Source organism: Silene latifolia, chromosome 7 (genome assembly GCF_048544455.1).
Source record: "Silene latifolia isolate original U9 population chromosome 7, ASM4854445v1, whole genome shotgun sequence".
NCBI classification, from domain to species: Eukaryota; Viridiplantae; Streptophyta; class Magnoliopsida; order Caryophyllales; family Caryophyllaceae; genus Silene; species Silene latifolia.
The window spans coordinates 114,845,847-114,869,066 of NC_133532.1; the positions used below are offsets into that span (position 1 = coordinate 114,845,847).

At 36.2% G+C, this 23,220-nt stretch overlaps 1 non-coding gene across 1 annotated transcript; it reads left to right on the plus strand.

Moving 5' to 3' along the window:
• Positions 1-22,643: 22,643 nt before the first annotated feature.
• Positions 22,644-22,749, plus strand: LOC141593227 (small nucleolar RNA R71). Its single transcript, XR_012521329.1, has one exon. It is a non-coding gene; the product is annotated as a small nucleolar RNA R71 (small nucleolar RNA).
• The last annotated feature ends 471 nt before the right edge of the window (positions 22,750-23,220 follow it).

Consider the following 23,220-nt stretch of genomic DNA (forward strand, 5'->3'; position numbering starts at 1 on the left):
AACGCATATGTATGATCAAAAGAAGTTGGTGCAACACAATATATATATAAATCAATGAACTGATGAATCATAAAATCGTGCCAGTTACCCGATGTTGTGATATCATACTCAATACGATCAAATCAGTCAATCACTTTTCCCAATATAAATGATAATATAACTCGACAACGAGAAATCCGTCAACACAATTCGATCAATAACGATAATAAGCCAAGTGTAGTTCCCCTACCTCAAAGTGCCAGCAATTCCAATTAAGCGATTAAGCAATCCAATGGACAGATGCCCAATAATTTTCCATCACAAAATTGCTCTCTTTTCAGCCGCCATTCTGACCACCGGGGTTGCCACCGGAGGTCGACCATAGTCCCGGCTCTCCCTTGCTGCACCACCAACGCTCATGCTCTCTCTCTCTCTCGTTCGCACAGATGGGTGTGTAAAACATGGAGGAAAAGGGGTGGGGTTGTCGGGTTTAAAAGGAAGAAGAGGAGCAAGGGGGTATGGGTTGTATAGGAGTTGGTGTAGGCGTGGGGTATGGGTGGTATAAAATAATCAAGCATGCCTTTGCTTGTCCCATGGGCACGAAACACTACCACAATACGGTTTCCCATAATTATTTTGGGTCCGATGTTTAATTATTTAGTTTACCTTTCGAATCCTTATAAACCCGTCTTAATTAACTTAGCTCCATAACTTAACATAATTCTCGACTAACAATTAACCCGACATACTAGTAATATAAATGTATAATAATTAATATAAAATAGTATCCGTTTAATTAATTTTATTATATAAAAATACGGGGTATTACAGTCTTCCCCCCTTAAAATGAACTTCGTCCCGAAGTTCGCTCCCATACTCAAACCACGGAAAGTATTGTATATCGTCCCTACGGACGTTACGCATTTCTAACACGGTTGACACACACTTTTGACACATTAATTAATCATAACAAATACGGAATGTTACATTCTGCCCTCCTAAAAATAAACTTCGTCCCGAAGTTTAACTCATCTTTTCCTTAATCCAATTAACTACAACTAATAACTACCAGCGTGAACACAAATGTATAACACTATATAATCATCTCGAGAATACCATCATCCTTCCATCTCAATTCCGATCTCAAACTCAACATAAATTCGTTAACCATGGTCGCACTGGACCGCAAACGTAACTCCCGTAGTCATTACTCAGCTCATAGGCTAATTCATAATTCATTACCAAGTAGTTTAACTATACTCTCCTTTTACACCTCAACCAACTACAGAAGTAGGAACAAAACGTATATAACTCATTTGCATAGACACCCCACCACGAAACATCAACTTGATCAAACTACAATCTACAAACATGTGCAATTAATCATCAAGATTTTACAATCCTCCCCAACTAGAAATATGGTTACGTCCTCGTAACCTTCGTTATTATAACCGAGGTTCTCAAACTACCGCTAACAATTGAAAGAGGATAAAAATGTTCTCAACTCACGTTCCAGATAACTAGTTCTTACCAAAGACAATCGATATACAACTCTTTCAAGGATGCTACCGTTACCAGTAAAAATCATTAGTAATTATTCATCTCACCAATCATTGTAATTCCATACTTTAGAATATAGGGGATTAATCACATAAGAAAAGAATCAAGGTCAACATTTGATAAATCGATTTATATGAATTTATAACTTAATAGATTCAATCTGACTTTCCTTTACTTAATGGTATAGATTTAGGTCACGACACAGCATTCTCAATAAAATGAAGACAACCAGCTTCGCAGTACTTATCATCCCAGAATATTTTCAATCCTCATAACAATTGGGTTTGGTATTTATTCACGAATGACGAAAGCACATTGCTTGGCAAATTTTACAACTTATTGGTCGAGTCAACAAGCGAGTAAACAGCGATATTGTAAAGTTAACCTGCCAGACTATCATACAGAAAATTTCGTTCTTTGTATTAATATATTTAAACTGCACCCAACACAATGACATACAAGGTTAATGTATTTAACGACACCAATTTTGCAATTATTCGTTACCTGTCATGCTAATACCAACTTACCATGTTAACACGTAACTCACTTAAATCACCACATCACATTTCCGTTTCGACATTCGTAACCAACCACAACCCACCAATTCGCTACGTGAACGAACAACATGAATAACTTGACCCACCATTTGTGACTCCGCTCTAATTTCACTACTCTAGACTTAACAACTATCATGAAACCCTTCAACCAGACACTAGCTGGAAATCTCCTTCCGAATTTAGACTCATTCGATAAAGTTTAACTTCGTTTTCAAACTTTTACTTTCATACTGGACGGTGATTAAATTTTCTTAACATAATCTTATAACAGGACCGTTATAGAATCCATTTACAGCTTACTACAAACTCAAAATCAGATAGACTTAATTCAATTCCTTCAAACAGAACAAGCTTAGGTGTCGACTCTTATATCATAATTTACAGGTTCATCTTATTCATTTCAGTCCTATCTTTACTAATGAACGACTATTACCTCAATCATCAGGATTTTAGTTGCACTTCTTTACTCAGTTATATTCACGACTCAATTAAACGTAACTATAACAATTATCATTTTAACCAACATGTATCATGTGAATCACAAAAGGGTTATCCCATTATAATATTGCCAAAATAATTATCATAAATAATCCTTACTAGAATATAATTGATAGTGATGACTCGGGAATATAGATGTGTCAAATGTCGTGCTGAACTTGCAAAAATCATTTTAGCATTTTATGACAATATAATAACGATCATATTCAATAAGGAATAACGACACTGTTTATTATCATGTTATAGGTGTAGGTCCACTGAAATAGGTTAATACAATGTAAGTAATAAACATACTTTAGGCACCCGACTCGCATAAAAGGCATTAGAACTCAGATGACATCCTACACGAGTGAACATTTAGACACGATCATTACTATCATTCATGTGTAACATTAACAGAATTATTATAATTATTATTCATGCGAGTATATTAGAACAATCAAATTACTTTTAATACCATCAGTTTTACCAAGATATGACGATATAGTTTTTATATTTATATATATCCGACCACTATGCAAATATGATGAACATCCAGAGATATCACAACGTGTCAAATGTATATTAGTATATGTAAACAACTGGACTCGTATAAAATATTTCACCCTCGATTACGAATCAAATTAATTTATTCAATTTTACTCATACCATCACGCCAACAATGTTATCAACTAAATTTCAATTTTTTTTTTTTTTTTTTTTTTTTTTTTTTTTTTTTTATCACTGGTTGAGATACGTAACTACTGAACATGCTTGCTACTGTCATCATATAAGGACATTATAAATTCATATTATTAAAGCTCGTGGATTAATCGAACACTGTATGAAGACTCAACCTAGAACACACATTTTACAATCATGATTCACGTTGTAACTTTCAAAGATCACGAATAAATAACCGTTTGATTAAAACTTAATTCATATTACTTTTACAAAACACGGAGAGTTAAAATCACAGGGAAAAGAATTAGGTTCAAAGCACAAGAATACCATTTTTAAAGAATTTTATAACTCAGTTGGTCCAACCAAACATGTGACAGCTATTGGTCCAAAACTTGGATCAGTTTGCAAAACTTATTATTTAATATTGAGACATCAAGATTTTTCGTGGTTTATCAATTTGAAAACACATGCGACTCTTTTGATCGGTGGAGTTGAAATTATGCAAATTATTAATATAATTTAAATGAGAATTTTATAAATCGTTGGTCAAACATCACCGCACGGGAACTTCCTAACCACAGTTCACTAAAGTATTTATTACTCCTAATCCGTATGTCATATAGGCAGGAAACCAACGTCAAATGAACACTAACTCACGAGGCTATCTCTCATAAAATTTTCATCGATGGGTAATAAACAGAAAAGAATGGCAGTAAGGTCAATTAAAGAGTAACATCAACCAACACAAGTTTCATCACTAAGATATTTATTTACTATGTTCCAACTCTTACAATCACACTATTGATACTAACCCATACCAAATTAGATCTCACACTGTACTTATGTAAACATATACCCCATAGATTCCCTTCGCATCTCGATCTGCCCATTACACCTAACTCACGATTGCTATGACTAAAGATATGAAATTCTATTGTGTTTCCTATTACTAACACGATACTATACTAGCATGGCTTCGGGATCACACAACCGCATATTACTTAGTCGTATTCGTTCTATCAGCACATCATTCAACATCCACCTAGGTAATTATCATCGACTCGCAATCATTTTCATGCTCACGACTAGCACAACACTTCATTGATTATTATCTTGAACTCGAAAATTTATTTCTCAATTCCACGACATTATATGATCACGCCATCATTCATACAAAATACTTACCGTAGCGTTGTCCTGCGGAATGGTTAGAATATATGGGTTTCAAAGTATATATCACTCGATTATGCAACAATCAATGTATCAATCAATTAACACTTAGGCAACGACATAGGCATTTCAGGTTCAACCTTAGGCAACTGTTCTACCCTTTCTCTCATATACGCTCAAGGTTCTCTGAGTCAAACTGAGAGGGCCACTGGTTCGGTGTGAGGGGGCCCCTAACTCAAACCTTACCTCAGTGTGCTCCTAACAGTTCTATCCCGGTGTTCATTTTATTTAGACTCTTCCTATGTTCATTGGGCTCATTGGTTTAGGCACGAGGATCGTTCGCTCACGATACCACTTTGTAACACCCCGGTTTATAAAAGAAGTCCTCGTCAAGACATTCTCTAATAAAACGGACTGTTACCATCTCGGTTTCCCGAGGTAGTGAATAACAAATTAAACTCCAAGGCAATTCATGTAATATTTTCAACTTAATTATTACAAATACTCTTTTCAACTCGAATTACAAGAACTGACATAATTAAAAGTGAAGTCTTCTAGATGATGGTCTAGCTACTAGGTAAATCGATCCAGTGTCTCACGCCCATCAAGCTCCCGTCCTATCGCTTAAACCTGTCAAGTCTGCTCCCCATAAACGGATCATCACGGGTGTTCACGAATACATGTGGTCAACCACGAGGTTGAGTAGGGAAAACAAAAACAAGTACGACAACAAAATACATAACTCCATTTCCAATTAGTCACATCCTCCACCTCACCATATCACATACAGACTCTGAATAATCTCCGCACCGTATCACAGTCCCTGAATAACTTCCACACCATATCACAGATTCACAGACCCTGCATGACTTCCACACCATATCACAGATTCACAGACCCTGAATAACTTCCACACCATATCACATATTCACAGACCCTGAATAACTCCCACACCATATCACATATTCACAGACCCTGAATAACTCCCACACCATATCACATATTCACAGACCCTGAATAACTTCCACACCATCCTCCAACGCATATGTATGATCAAAAGAAGTTGGTGCAACACAATATATATATAAATCAATGAAGGCGATGAATCATAAAATCGTGCCAGTTACCCGATGTTGTGATATCATACTCAATACGATCAAATCAGTCAATCACTTTTCCCAATATAAATGATAATATAACTCGACAACCAGAAATCCAGTCAACACAATTCGATCAATAACGATAATAAGCCAAGTGTAGTTCCCCTACCTCAAAGTGCCAGCAATTCCAATTAAGCAGTTAAGCAATCCAATGGACAGATGCCCAATAATTTTCCATCACAAAATTGCTCTCTTTTCAGCCGCCATTACAGCCACCAGGGTTGCCACCGGAGGTCGACCATAGTCCCCAGCTCTCCCTTGCTGCACCACCAACGCTCATGCTCTCTCTCTCTCTCTCGTTCTGCGCAGATGGGTGTGTAAAACATGGAGGAAAAGAGGTGGGGTTGTCGGGTTTAAAAGGAAGAAGAGGAGCAAGGGGGTATGGGTTGTATAGGAGTTGGTGTAGGCGTGGGGTATGGGTGGTATAAAATAATCAAGCATGCCTTTGCTTGTCCCATGGGCACGAAACACTACCACAATACGGTTTCCCATAATTATTTTGGGTCCGATGTTTAATTATTTAGTTTACCTTTCGAATCCTTATAAACCCGTCTTAATTAACTTAGCTCCATAACTTAACATAATTCTCGACTAACAATTAACCCGACATACTAGTAATATAAATGTATAATAATTAATATAAAATAGTATCCGTTTAATTAATTTTATTATATAAAAATACGGGGTATTACAAATTATGAAAATTTACAGGTTATCTCAAAATAATATATGTGAAAACATATCCAAAAACCAATGAAAAATTCGAAGTATAGCTATTTTTCGACCAAAAATGACATTTTTACTCATAAAATCACATTTAAATGTCATTATTGTTAAATATGAACAATAAAAATCCGAAAAATAACCAAAATATCCTAAAACACTTTAGGACCAGAAATATTAACATGCATGAATTAATTTCGTGATATATCATAATAACACAAATTTTACAAGTTTTATTTGTTATTCTTATAACTCGGAAAAACTTTTAACCAATTTGCATGCAAACAACCGTGGCTCTTGATACCGATTGAAGGAAATGTAGATTCATATACATTAATAACATACTCATATATGTCTAAGCTAATTTGTCATAAAATTAAAACGGATTTTATGCATGCAAACAAAATATAAAAGAGAAGAAATCATGTCCTTACATTCAATATTTCGGTTATATTGGGCACAAGAGAGATCACCTTTCTCTCTTGTTCTTGAGCTATTCCTTATGGATGAACAAGATCTAAGTATAAGATCTCTCCCCAAGCTTTATACCCAAGGCTTTCACTTAATCTAATTAATATTATTTGAGCTAGTATAATATTAATCTAGGTAGAAAATTGATCCAAAATATTTATAAACACTTAAAATATTTCGGTTTTGATGGAGGAAGAAGTTAGGAGCTTTTATCTCTCTAAAACTCTCTTATTTTAGATAAGTGGTGGAATGAATGAATAATCACATTACATTATAGTCTAAGAGGCAAATTAAGGGGAAAAACAATTAGTTTTTCCCTCTTAAAAACCGGACCAAGGGTGAGTGGGAGGGGAGCCAATGCATGCATACATTTGTCTTCACAATGTTTAGTAGGCTTGCATGGCTACTAAAGCATGTAATGATTGTGTTTACCACTTAATAAAACAACCACAATATTAGCTTAAACCTCCACTTATTTTCGGCACATATGTTAATATGGTATCCATATTATTTTTGTCAATTGTCAATATGTCACATGTCATATGTGATATAAATTTGTTATGTATTTTTAACATATTAAAAATCAACGTATTAATAAAAATACGTCACATACAAAAATCGACTTAGTAATATCATAATTACTTGTGCCAAAATATTTTACCAATTTATAAATCACAACAGATTGTATTTATAATAAATCATTCAATTCCGATTGTTTCTTTAAACAATAATTTCATCCGAGTAATGATACAATTCAATTACTCAGACCGTATCTCATTTAATCACATTTCAATTTGATACGTAAATTTTACTTCAAAATCGTCCGTCAATTTTCAAGTAATTTAATTAACTCGCAACATTATACGATTAATTAAATAATCAATTAAGAGTATTGCCCTTTAGGTATGACCTAGGGGTCAATCGATCACCACCGTCACACGACAAGTAATGTCAAACTCTAGTCACCAATCATTACCGATATATGTTGACCGAGTTGACAAGATAACAATATTACTTCCCAATTGTATTCTTAAAATGAGATTTAATAATGATATTTAAATCATGTGATCGCACTATTGTTGAAGACACATTTCCCAACAATCTCCCACTTGTCCTCGACAAGTGTGCGTCACCAATTCTCTTGTCCTATTACTATCTCCCACTCAATGCAAGGTGTCTTTCGGGTCGTACTTGCAAGTGATCATATCGAGAGCGGTTTCCTCGATCTGGAGAATAACTGATTGACCGGATTTATCCACTCTGGATGCCTTCCGAGCGTGGCCACGCATTTACTGATTCATTACTCCTCGAGTGGCCCCGAGATATTTTTATAACCCGACAAGGGGATGGACAATTCTATCGCACTCATTCCTTCGACTAGCCCAGACCATCATAACCCAAAATATGCCCATTTGACCCCATTTACGAAGGTCGTAGTAACACAAATCAAAGTTAATCTGAAACTGTGCCATCTTAGGTGAATAGTCTTTAGTCAAAAGAATCGACTCATTAGAATACTATAGCAGCTCTCGCCATGACCAGGCTATATAAATTTGCCAGAACTCTATAAGCGGTCATTAGACCCGACAAAAAGTTCCTAACAATCTGCCTATGTGATCGACTAGTCATCTCACATGACTCTATGGCATTTGAACTTGCCATCAATCGCATCACACTCTAGTCACTTCGAGACGTCACCTCATACAAGTGACTATGGGCGAATACAATGTTAATCCGTGTTCACTTTAACGGGGTTCAATTGTCACTACAACCCGTTTGGATGTAACAAAGTATAAAAGGAGTTTTTAAAGAAAAAACTCGAACGACAAATGCGATTATCACATATGAATAGTCAATGCCTGATTACTACTTCATATTCTATAATCTAATTTGATCTTGCATGTAGTTGTTAATGTCAATTTAATTGAAATGACATGACTCATCATGTTTAGCCTATGAGAAGGCTTTGGTTAGTAGGTTTTATCAACTTCTTGTACCTTACTCAACCTTACTACATATTCGTTTTCCTTTGTAATGTATACATTTGCATCACAACACTTTCTGAGTACGTGTCGAGATCCAATCAAGACATAAGCCCTCTTAGCCTAAGAATAGCTCCCACTGTTTTCACAGTGTGCGGGACTCATCCTCTTGCACATCTCATGATTGCAAGTGTACTCAATTTCCGTTATATATATCTCTCATTGTTCTTTATTGCCTAGAACGATTCTAGAAAATCTACTTCTTAATTATCATAGCCACAATGGTATCTTAACCATTCTAATGTGTTTTGATTATGGTTTTGTCGGAAACCATGCGCAACCTCAATTGTCAATTGTCACTTGTGTAACACCCTTACACAAAATTGAATCATAAACACTTTGCTTTACTTCCTTAATGCTTCTGCATGCACTTAAGGGTAATCTTTATGGCGTACTTGGCAAAGATTACTTAAATTCGATTTTGAAAACAATTCATCATACTCAAAGTATATGAAGTGTTATACATCATTATTTATTTAATTGATCCGGCAGCGGAAGCAAAAGAAACCAATCAAATATGTTCAATTTAATTGAACTGGTCATGAATCTTATCAACATAAGACTTCTTATTGACTCTAATATCACGTTGATTTATCTTCATAAATCCGTATATTAAAGATGTATTATAATACTCCAAAAAGTCTAAAATCATTCGCAATGATCAATATGTCATCCACATATTGGACTAATTAAAATTTCCGTAACTCCCACTAAACTCCATGTATAAACACAACTTCTCGACTTATCGAGAAATGTTTTATCACATGATCAAAATGTTGATTCTAACTCATTGATGTCCTACTTAAGACCCTCTCTTAAGTTTCACATTATCTTAGGATTGCAAGAATCTTCAAAACTCAAGACATGTATTGAATACATTCCTTCTATTGAAGAAGTGGGTTTTAGATTCACTTGCTATGTATTTCATAACCTCATAATGAAACACAATCCCTAAGAAGATCCAAATAGACTTAAGCATTTCAATTAGTGCAAAACCCTTTGCAACCAATCATCCTTGAAATCTCTCTTTATTAGTGCAAAACCCTTTGCAACTAATCAAGCCTTTTTATTTTGGATTTTCATGGCTCTAAGCCTTATATGGAGTTGTGACTTAAACACTCTTATGTAAGTCATATGTTCATTACTTTCTAGAAGTAATCAGTTTGAATCAAACGATTTCTTTGTAAGTTATAAGCTCTTTACTTTCTTAAAAGTAGCACGAATTCATCATTTTTAACAAGTGACGAATTTTAACCTCCTAGGTTTTGAAGAAACAATGTCTTACACAAAACGTCTCATGTAGCCAAGAAAGACCAGTTTCTTGCGACATAACATTCTTTGTGGCTCTTGAATAATTTCTCCCACTCTGTCTTCAAAAATAAACTTGTATTTTAGAAAGACAGCTTCACGAGCCACAAACCCGTCGTACTCGTGATAATTGAAGGGGAAAAATGAGTATTTGTTTCTTGTGAAAACTTACAAACATGGTACCCTTACCATTTCATATCTCATATGATTCGATTTAGTGGAAAAAATTTAGACAAAAATGATAAAATCCCCATAAGGATCAAGTAACTCAAAGTAACTTGATTGAAGTCCAAACCATATCGAATAGCGTTTGAATTCATATCCAACCACACATTATTCTATGATGCGTGCTAAGAGAGATTAACTTGTGATACTATATCACATTTCCTTTGGCTTATATCAAAGTCTTCACTTTGATAATCCCATCATGACTAAATCGTGATTCCTTGAACTTTTTAAAATCTTCAAAGATTTCTCTATTTACCTTATTAAGTGAACACATTAGCGTCAACTTAAATCTTTGGTAAAAGAAAATGATCAACCTATTTTGGATCAATGATTTACAACCTCGATCTCCTTTTCAACCAAAAGGCACGAGACATCTTGCTTTGAATACAAGATACGCATATACCATTAACAATCTAATGGTTTCAAGAGTAGTCGATAACTCTTTGCGTTCATCATTCCAAAATTTAAGGTTTAATCTTGGGTTACCAATTTGAGTCTTGCATCATCTTCATGATATATCGTTCTAGTTTGGTTTAGAATATTATCACCTTGATAATGGGCTAGCCATATATCAAATTGTGGTGTAAAGGGTCACAAAGGTGAAACCTCTTTTGTATCTTAACAAGTTTATATTCTTATTTAGAGTTTATGCACTTAATAGTCATAATTAAGTACAACTTTAAATCCAAAAACTAGATTGAGTACACAATTACTCTATCTCTCGACATTATTGTTGCTAGTCGTCATATTTTAATCATCCTATGTATCAAGTACAATGATGAAAACCTCCATTGGTTTCTAATATTGACGAAGTAGTACTAGCAAAATTTTATGTTTAATCAAATAAACATTTTAAAGAAGAAGGTCCCATTAGATGTCCCACAACTAACTTGATAATTCTTCAATAATTTGGGGTAGTTTCCTTTCTCGTGTCCAACATTTAAGACAATGGAAACTTTATCGGTCGGGATTGATAGGTTTAGTATCGTCATTCTCAACAACTTTACCTTTAACATTACCTTGTATCAATTCCATTATTATCTTTACTTCTTGAACCTCGTCCTCATCTTAACGGTTTAAGAGAATGCTCCCACTCATTTCAATGAGTCTTTGCTTTGAGAAGCAAAATTGAATTTATGAAGATTACTCTTCATTTGTTTGTTTTAGTCTTAAAACTTTCATTGAAGTGGTTGCGTTATTTTGGTCAATTACGAATTCTGAAAATCTAATCACCAAAACAATTTATCGCTTCAAGGTACTTAATTCAATTAAGTATATGAAACATAATCCATTGTAAGTAGAAGTGTTAGTCATGAATCAAAAACCTGTTTGATAATGAATAACTTTAATCTATACTCTTTACAAGAGATCCTTATCAATGGTTCATATGAGGTTTTAGAAGCAAATTCAAATTTGTCTTTAGTTACGATGTTTTAAGGAGATTTGAATCAAAAACGAAATGATATCGTATATGAATTGTGGTAAAGAAATAGAACAATATAATAACGGAATATTGGAAAACTTAACATTTATCGTTTTATTAATACTTGTAAACAAGTAAAGCATTTACATAGTGACCTCTACCCAACTATGATAAATGATTCCAAGACCCAAATTCATATTAACTTGGGCACGGTGTGGCCGATGAAACCCTTATCAATATAACTCGGTGGATTAACGCTTTAATCGATTCTACTTTTAGAACTCTTGGTCGATAATATTACGTTAACATTTATCTTTAGCCCAAAACACATTCAACAAGGGGACGGTGTGGCCGATGAAACCCTTATCGAAAAACTTTTGTTGAGTTCAATCCAAATTTCGAATAAATGTGTCCATGATCCAAACCCACATTAACTTGGGCACGGTGTGGCCGATGAAACCCTTATCAACATGAATTCGGTGGATTAACATTCATCACCCACTTCCCCTACGTAACAAGGTTTGTACCCCGGTGTGGCCGAGTGCACTCCCTCACGAAATAGGTTTTCATGGTTTCTACTATTTGGTAAGGCTAAGTCTCAATTGTTAATTTTAGCGAGAGGTCATGTCAATTTATTATCTATCACGTTTTAAGTGAACTAAAGCGGTGAACTACGATAATTTTAATTGACACGGTCGATAAACTCGATAAAATGACAATGCATGTTTTAGTTATGGCGATTTAGCGATGCATGTGACATAAAATAAAATGCAAGCATAAAATAAATAAATCCTAGTATGGCCTTTCCTAAAATAGAAAAACTATTTAACTATTACATATTCGGAAACCAACTCCATTGGTCCCTTGAACTTCGGTTGTGGCACGCATCTCGAGGTAACATCGTCTTTATGTATCGCCATCTTGAAGAAATCCGTCTTTAGGAACTCCGAGATAAATAAAATTACATAATAAATTACATAATTTCCTATTATACATTTGTAACTAAAATAAAATAAATCTATTAAATTACAAAACGGTGATACGAGATCACAATAAAAATTACAACCGAATCGATATTCCCATACATTTCGGGAAATACCAATTAAAATCTAAGGCCATACTAAGTAAAAATTACATAATTCAAAATTACATAAATTAAAATTATGACAATCATAAAGAAAAAGCAGCATTATAATATGTATGAACATGCTCAATTTTATGCTAAATCGCCTTTAATTGCCAATATCGTATATTACTCGGTTTTTACGGATTTGCGTGATTTCAACATTTTTACAATCACAAAAATACATAAACTCGTATTTATGCATAAGTTAATTACCCTAACCTCTTAGGACTCAAAATATAGTCTTCACTAATAATTTGACCATAATTAACCCATATCTTATAAAATTGTTCATAAATGGACCAAAAATTACAAAATAAGCTATTTAACTTCAAATAAATCACAAAACTTCAAATAAATTCAAAATTTGAAATTTAAACTCATGAACATTCTGGAAAAATCCATGACACTCATAATGTTCAAAATCTTAGGTTAAAAATTTCGAAATTTTCCCGGAAAAACAATGTTGCGGTTTATCGATTTTTAATAAAATAATCATAAAAACATGGAAAAATTATTTTCATTAACTTTTCAATTTTAGATCTGAAAAAGATAATAAAATGCAACATTAGACGTTTTTCCTAAGTCATAGATTATGTTTTATTAATTTTCACTTAATAATGTCGATATTTATGCAATTTTTCTTCAAAAAATCATAAATCATGCAAAAAGACTTCTTTATAGCCAATTATTTTACACACATCTTGTAAAATTGCATGTGACAACATATTAATTTTCTATGACCAGATTCGAAATTAAGTCATAGTAACCTATTTTTCACCTAAATCCGAATTTAATAATGAAAAATCCATTTTTCGAGCATAACAAGTCCAAAAATTATGAAAATTTACAGGTTATCTCAAAATAATATATGTGAAAACATATCCAAAAACCAATGAAAAATTCGAAGTATAGCTATTTTTCGACCAAAAATGACATTTTTACTCATAAAATCACATTTAAATGTCATTATTGTTAAATATGAACAATAAAAATCCGAAAAATAACCAAAATATCCTAAAACACTTTAGGACCAGAAATATTAACATGCATGAATTAATTTCGTGATATATCATAATAACACAAATTTTACAAGTTTTATTTGTTATTCTTATAACTCGGAAAAACTTTTAACCAATTTGCATGCAAACAACCGTGGCTCTTGATACCGATTGAAGGAAATGTAGATTCATATACATTAATAACATACTCATATATGTCTAAACTAATTTGTCATAAAATTAAAACGGATTTTATGCATGCAAACAAAATATAAAAGAGAAGAAATCATGTCCTTACATTCAATATTTCGGTTATATTGGGCACAAGAGAGATCACCTTTCTCTCTTGTTCTTGAGCTATTCCCTTATGGATGAACAAGATCTAAGTATAAGATCTCTCCCCAAGCTTTATACCCAAGGCTTTCACTTAATCTAATTAATATTATTTGAGCTAGTATAATATTAATCTAGGTAGAAAATTGATCCAAAATATTTATAAACACTTAAAATATTTCGGTTTTGATGGAGGAAGAAGTTAGGAGCTTTTATCTCTCTAAAACTCTCTTATTTTAGATAAGTGGTGGAATGAATGAATAATCACATTACATTATAGTCTAAGAGGCAAATTAAGGGGAAAAACAATTAGTTTTTCCCTCTTAAAAACCGGACCAAGGGTGAGTGGGAGGGGAGCCAATGCATGCATACATTTGTCTTCACAATGTTTAGTAGGCTTGCATGGCTACTAAAGCATGTAATGATTGTGTTTACCACTTAATAAAACAACCACAATATTAGCTTAAACCTCCACTTATTTTCGGCACATATGTTAATATGGTATCCATATTATTTTTGTCAATTGTCAATATGTCACATGTCATATGTGATATAAATTTGTTATGTATTTTTAACATATTAAAAATCAACGTATTAATAAAAATACGTCACATACAAAAATCGACTTAGTAATATCATAATTACTTGTGCCAAAATATTTTACCAATTTATAAATCACAACAGATTGTATTTATAATAAATCATTCAATTCTGATTGTTTCTTTAAACAATAATTTCATCCGAGTAATGATACAATTCAATTACTCAGATCGTATCTCATTTAATCACATTTCAATTTGATACGTAAATTTTACTTCCAAAATCGTCCGTCAATTTTCAAGTAATTTAATTAACTCGCAACATTATACGATTAATTAAATAATCAATTAAGAGTATTGCCCTTTAGGTATGACCTAGGGGGTCAACTGATCACCACCGTCACACGACAGTAATGTCAAACTCTAGTCAGCCAATCATTACCGATATATGTTGACCAGTTGACAGTAACAATATTACTTCCCAATTGTATTCTTAAAATGAGATTTAATAATGATATTTAAATCATGTGATCGCACTATTGTTGAGGACACATTTCCCAACACTAGCATCTCATTCTGTGTCAATCGCCGTAGTAAGTGTCTTATCCTTGTTCATCTATTGTCATTCTTATAAGTTAACAAACCCTAATTTGGTTAATTTGGGAGTCTAGGGTTCTGGTCATCATATGTTGTTGATTGTTGATTATCGTTGTTGTAGGTGATGATGTGTTACTAGTTGTGCATTTGTATGATTGATTACGGCGCAGCGGATTGCGAAAAGGTAGGGTTTCCTACTCGGTTCTTGTTTGATTGATTTGAGATATTTGTTGTATTGTGTATGATTGTTGTCTGCTGATCATCGGATTGTTGGTGTTGTGGTGACGGTGGTGATGTGGTTGTGTTGTGACGGTGGTGGCATTGTGACAGCTGTGTTGCTGTGGCATGTGTGATTGTGGTGGAGTCACTTGCGGGAGTGGTTTCACACCCTAGTTCGCCCTCCGTGGAACCCGTCACGGGAGGGGATGTGCACATTAAGGGATAGGGATTGTTAGTCGCTCGTTGATGAGCTGGACTAGGTGGGGATGGGCTGCGGTCACCCACTGGCGGCGAGGATTACCTGTTGCGATGGGTAATCTGGCAGGGCTACACACTTCGGTGTGTAGTCGGTTAATGTGTGAAATCGGGAGACCGGGGATGGAGGATGATCGGCGGTTGCGCTATTTGTTTGTCTTATTTGAATTATCGCGAACCGACCCCGTGTTGTTGTTTTGTAAAACCGCGGTGATCCATTCGGGGATGGTGAGCAGATATGACAGGTAATGCGGATGTTTAGTTATGGGACAGACATGGGGAGACATCACTTCGAGTCTAGTTTCATTGTTATTACGAGTTTAGCCGTCAATGATTTCAGTTGTATTGAAGTTCTTACACTTTTAGTTTGGGTTGGTTTGAGATAATGTATTCGCTAACTCTTTATACTTTATATAAATGTTGTTTGGAAATTGTAACTTTGATATACTAACCTCGGGAAACCGAGATGGTAACAACCTTTCATGCTAGGGTAGTCCTTGGTAAGGTACCTTGGTATGAGGGGGTGTTACAAAGTGGTATCAGAGCCGACGATTCCGGCACCTAAAACAAATGAACCCAATGAACTTAGGGAGTTTAAATAAAATGAACCCGAGGAGAGTTTTTTGGAGCTACCGCAAGGACTTGGGAGACGTCCCGGAGTCGCACTATGGCCCTCACAATCTCAAGCCGGTCACGGGGGGAACTGTGTTGTGTGTTTATTTGATTCATGCGTGTGGTGTGTCGAAATTGAATGCTTGGAACATGTGGTAGGAGGTGTAATGTATGAAAATTTGTGAAGGACATTGTGGAAGTGGTAGAAAGGCATGATGGAATTGATGTGTGAAATCAGTTGAAACAGTTTTGGCATGAAAAGTATTGGCATGTTACGTGTTTACTATGTGGCTTTCAGATTTATGACGTAATATGCTTAACTTTGGGTAGCGATGTATGGTATATAGAATTGCATGCTTAAGTATGTTATCGTAAGTTTATGTCGTGTTTAATTTTCATGTGAGTATGATAAAAGTGCATCTATGTACTGGTTTCTTGAAGTATTGAGTTGTTGTTGTTGCCTTATGCATATTCAAATTTTTTTGGTTGAGACAATTTGATTTGTATGAAAACCGATTACGGAAGGGTTGTCTTAAAACTGTCATAAGTCAAGTTCTAGAAATGATATGGCTATGATTCCAAGTTGAGGTGATAGCTTGTCTTCTTACGATTCTAACGATAGGTCGCACGCCCAAAATGACCAAGTAACGAGTGAGATATGACTGTTTTACGAAAACTGGACGGAGCTGAGAACTGCGCCGATACTCGACCGAGTAGTCCCTACTCGGCCGAGTATCTTTTATACTCGACCGAGTATTCCATATTCGGCCGAGTAATCTCTCTGTGATAATACTGTTTAGCGTCTGGAGTCGTGAACTCGGCCGAGTAGTCTCATACTCGACCGAGTAAGGTCTACTCGACCGAGTATTCCCAATACTCGACCGAGTAATCCTTCTGCGACAATTGAGTTTTATCGGAGTCGAAAACTCGACCGAGTAATATAGTTACTCGACCGAGTACCTTGTACTCGACCTAGTATGTTATGTACTCGACCGAGTACCTCATTGGGCGGCCACTTTGAGTTGGTGGCTATGTTCTTACTTTTGTTTGAGCCGGTGGCTATGTTTTTACATTGTTTTGAGTCGTAAGGTATATACACATGTATGTTTTGAGTCTTAACACATTCTTTTATATGTGAGACGGTCTTGATACGTAAGTTACCGGAAGTTATGACATGGAGAATGACGGCTTATGAGGGACATGTGTTGGGTAAGGAAGACATGTGTTAATGTGGTTGTGAAGGATAGTGGAAAAAGAAAAGGGAAGAATGATGAGCTAATCGAGGTAAATAGCATGTTTTGTGAGATATGGTGAGTGATATAGTCGTGTGTTGAGTAATATAAAAGTAAGTATATATGGGCAAAAGTAATGTGAGTTTAAAGAAACGTGAGAATGAAAAGATTGAGATGAGAGATACGAATAGTGACATTTCGGGATGTGTAAGGACTTATAGAGGGAGACGGTTAGCATTGTGTTACTTAAGGATATATGTAATGAAAGGTTGCTTTAGAGGGATGGAGAAGAGGGGTATATAGTGAACTTAGATAGAGTTATGTCGCGACGTGGATTTGTAGATAGTGACCAAGTTTGGGAATTTGGAATATCAAGAGGTGAGCCTAGTGTGTAATTCTTTGGGCGATTAACGGTATGAGATGAATTTTTGGTTTTCTAGAGATACGAAAGGGAGATACGACTAATTGAAGAGTAACTGTTAGTGTGTGGAGTTGATGGTGACAAAGGTGAGTGAGAAACAAGATGAGAGAGGATAAATGATAAGAAGAATGATAAGATATTGATATGAATTAATGGAATTAGAGTTGTGGAGCTATGGGAAAATAAACAGATTACTAAAAAGTTAGGTAGAAATAGAAAGGAGATGAATTATTAATTGGTATTATTGAGTAAAAAGGGGGAAAGAGGGATGGAAGTAAGTTGAGAAAACGTTGACCGGAGTTAAGGAGCATGAAGGTAGGAAATTATGGAAATGTACGATAGCCTCACTAGAGGGTGTGAGTTAATGGTTATATAGGAGAGCAGGACGACATGTTAGCCGTGGGTTTCGAGGTATTAAGGGAATAAGAAGCTTGTAGAGTGTTTGCACGATCTGAGATTTTGATGGAGAGTTAGGTAACGATATGATAAAGGATAGAATTGGGAATAATGTTGAGGTAAATTTTGTTGATGGATTGGATGATCGTTATTTGGGATGATAACCAAAGAGAGAAAACGGATTGTGATATTACGAAGTGATAGTAAGAGAGTGGTCACATGAAGGATGTTGGTGCCATAGTATTGTCACTAGTGGTTGAGGATGATGTTACTTTAGGGAAACTAGTGTTTTAATGAGGTTGATTTTGTAGAGACCAGATAGATATGTATGGTTGTGAGGGAGTATAAGATGTGGTTATATGAGGCGGTTGTTAGTAGTTGAGTATTAACGGTATGGTTACATTTGGCAGGGGGTGATGATTATGCGAATGGGAGAATATGTTATGAGGGGTGTACGAGTTAAGCTCGGGTGAGAGATAACTTTTAACAGGGGTAACTTACGTGATCAGGATTGAGTAGTTAGATGTGATTATGGGTCTATGATGTGTATAAATGTTTGTGTGAGGTTCTGACCTCACGAGAAGCGGTAGGGTGTGATAGTCATAAAGTTGTTATATGAATGTTTGTGATATATATTGGGTACGATAATCTATTGGAATAAGGTTCAAAAGGTAATAATTTGATTGATCTGGCATGGATAGTTAAAATCGTATGTGTATTGATGATACATGTTTATTCCGTGAAAAGGTATGGATGATAGGCATGAGATTCTTGTATGTTTATTCCGCATAAAATGTTGTGTTATGGTCGAGTAAAGCAGTTTTGAGTAAGTTTTCTTGTCCGGAGAGTTATACTGAGTCAGTGTTTGTGGGAATTATATGTGGGCGTGATGTTTATCGATGTGGTTGTTGTGCCTCGGGTGGTGATCCGGGCACGGTACTTCGTGTTGTGATGCGGGCATTTTCGCGCTGCGGTGCGGCTATTGGTGGCGGTGTTGCGATGCCGTCACCGATTGTGGTGGAGTATACGGGGTGGTTACGAATTGAGTTTCGAAAGTACAGACCAGTTATGCACAGATTGTTGTTTCGTTGCTGTTGTTTCTTGTGAGTTTTGGTTAGACATGCAGACTGTTGTTTTGTTTGTTGATGTTTCTTATCAGTTTCAGTTTGGGAATGAGGGTAGAGTATGATATGAAAGAGAGTTGTATATGTTTTCATTGTTGTCATGGTATAGTGATATTCTGTTGATGGGACACAGTTGGGATATGTCGTTACAGTAATTTTGATCTTGTTCTAAATGAGGCTTTGGTAGACATGTTAATGGCAAGTGATTCGTAGAACATGTGTGGTAATAATCTGATATATGCAGGTGGTTCATAATCCTTTGTTGAGATAGTGAGTGTAGGGTGTTGGGTAATTAGTGTCGTGTTAAGTTATATATGAGTCTTGCGGTAATGAAAGAAAGGAACTTGAGGATCTAGTGTGAGTGTACGTAACAAGTGTGGATCGTGAGTTATGCTTTTGGCGATAAGAGTTTTATATAGTTTATATAGAGAGGTATGTCGTGTTGCGGTAATGTGGAAGAGTTAAAGTGTTTGTTATGATCAGGATTGTGTGGTTTTGGTTAGATGGAGTGCAGAATGAGTTGAGGTATGAGAACTGTTTAAGTATGAGAGCCTTGGATATAGGTATAGTAAGTGTTTAGATTATAGGCGGGTATCTTTCACATGTGGTGGTGATGAAGATAATGAGAGGTATAGCTAAGGATCTTGTATTAGTGAGTTACGAGGACGTAACATGTGTCTTAAGAGGAGTAGGATGCGGCAAAGAGCGTTTGAGGGTTGTGCATGTTGTAATATTATTGGACGTAGAGTGTTGGTGTAGCATAAGGAATGGATGGGTACATATAGTGGTTGATAGTGTTAAAAGGCCATGGTTGTGCTTGTAGTAGTTCGATGTTTAGGAGTGTTCGATAGTGTTGATAAAAGTGGATGATGATATTTAGGAGTTCGAGAGTTTTGGCAGCTGGATGATGATGTTGATGAGTGTGAGTAAACTTCGAGGACGAAGTTCCTTTTTAAAGGTGGTAGAATATAACATTCCGTTTCGATGGTTGATCTTGTTTGTGGATTGTCTTGGTATTGAGTTGCTAGTGAGTGTTATGGAAGTGAGACAAGGTTGGCAACGTTATATTGTGGATATTTGATAATATTATGGAGTCAATATCGAGAGGATATGTTATCTAGTAAGCGTGGCTAGTGGAGCTGGTGTTAGGTGTTCATGTTTTATAGGTTGGGTTGGAACTTCGGGGACGAAGTTCTTTTTAAGGGGGGAAGATTGTAACACTACGGATTTTATAGGCTGGTACTCGACCGAGTATGGCCTACTCGGTCGAGTAAAGTGTGTTGGGTATTCGTTTGGCTATCGCCGGGAATACTCGGCCGAGTATGGGTAATACTCGACCGAGTAGAGGATACTCGGCCGAGTATACTCTATACTCGACCGAGTATCCGGTCTGACGGGTAATATTTTTCGCGGGTTTGATTTAAATGATTAGAGGTTATATCATTCGTCAGTTTCAAAAGTCATTTCTCCCCAAAAACATAAACTACGTTCATTCTCCTCTAATCATCTTCATCAATTCCAAGTCAATGGTCGTCGATTGTGGGTTCTAGCATCTCATTCTGTGTCAATCGCCGTAGTAAGTGTCTTATCCTTGTTCATCTATTGTCATTCTTATAAGTTAACAAACCCTAATTTGGTTAATTTGGGAGTCTAGGGTTCTGGTCATCATATGTTGTTGATTGTTGATTATCGTTGTTGTAGGTGATGATGTGTTACTAGTTGTGCATTTGTATGATTGATTACAGCGTAGCGGATTGCGAAAAGGTAGGGTTTCCCTACTCAGTTCTTGTTTGATTGATTTGAGATATTTGTTGTATTGTGTATGATTGTTGTCTGCTGATCATCGGATTGTTGGTGTTGTGGTGACGGTGGTGATGTGGTTGTGTTGTGACGGTGGTGGCATTGTGACAGCTGTGTTGCTGTGGCATGTGTGATTGTGGTGGAGTCACTTGCGGGAGTGGCTTCACACCCTAGTTCGCCCTCCGTGGAACCCGTCACGGGAGGGGATGTGCACATTAAGGGACAGGGATTGTTAGTCGCTCGTTGATGAGCTGGACTAGGTGGGGATGGGTGCGGTCACCATCTGGCGGCGAGGATTACCCGCTGCGATGGGTAATCTGGCAGGGCTACACACTTCGGTGTGTAGTCGGTTAATGTGTGAAATCGGGAGACCGGGGATGGAGGATGATCAGCCGGTTACGCTATTTGTTTATCTTATTTGAATTATGCGTAGAACCGACCCCGTGTTGTTGTTTTGTAAAACTGCGGTGATCCATTCGGGGATGGTGAGCAGATATGACAGGTAATGCGGATGTTTAGTTATGGGACAGACATGGGGAGACATCACTTGAGTCTAGTTTCATTATTACGAGTTTAGCCGTCAATGATTTCAGTTGTATTGAAGTTCTTACACTTTTAGTTTGGGTTGGTTTGAGATAATGTATTCGCTAACTCTTTATACTTTATATAAATGTTGTTTGGAAATTGTAACTTTGATATACTAACCTCGGGAAACCGAGATGGTAACAACCTTTCATGCTAGGGTAGTCCTTGGTAAAGTACCTTGGTATGAGGGGGTGTTACAGGTAAGCCTTGACCTAGACCAGAAGGTTGGAAGGGGTGAGACTTGCAGTGAACAATAGGATGCATTAGTGAGGGCGGAAGCTAAGCTAATTGTATTTTAGGGCGAATTGAGACCGGAAGGAGATATTCGTTGCCCCTTAGACCGACACATCGACTAATCTGTGACCTTAACTGCGATTGACTGACGTTCATTGATGACCCGACATCCTAGTCCCCTTTTCATATTATTAATCTCTCTTCTTATTTCCTCTTGCCTTTATTACAGTAGTTTAATTAAATCAATCAAAACCCCCATCTTGTGACCGTAGACAGACCGAATAGACAAGTAGATAGTGACCGCCTCCCTGTGGAGATCGACCCTACTTACCGCTGACTTCTGTTAGTAGTAGGTAGGTATTTATTTTTGGTACCTGACGACGGTATCAAAAACCATGGTGAGGAAGAGACCTCACCAACTTCTTGAAACGGGACCATGCTTCATAGAAAGTCTCATCAGGTGCCTGCTTGAAACTTGTGATCTTTGCCCTTAGCTGATTGGTGCGCTGTGGAGGGAAATATCTCTTATAAAAAGCAAGAACAAGGGCCTTCCAGTCTCTGACCCCCGCGGCCGTACGGTCCAAGTCAGTCAGCCACTCCCTAGCTGAGTCAGTCAAAGAAAAAAGAAACAGCACCTCCTTAATCTTGTCTTGAGTTACCCCCTTTGTGGCGGGGATAGTTGAACATTAGTCCGTAAAGACCTCCATATGCTTCCTCGAGTCTTCACCTGCCACACCTCTAAAGATATTTCTCTCTACCAGATTGATATAGGATGGACGAATGTCAAATGTATTCCCATCCTCAGTCTGGAGATTGAAACCCTTTGGAATTGATGATGCTTTAGGCTCCGAATGACTGGCAATGTTCGGCATCTTTACTGGTTGGCTTACAGAACTAGAAGTATCTTCTTCAAAAGATGGATTTTCTGTAAAAAGGAAATGTTGAAGCTCTGGTTCGAAAGTACTCA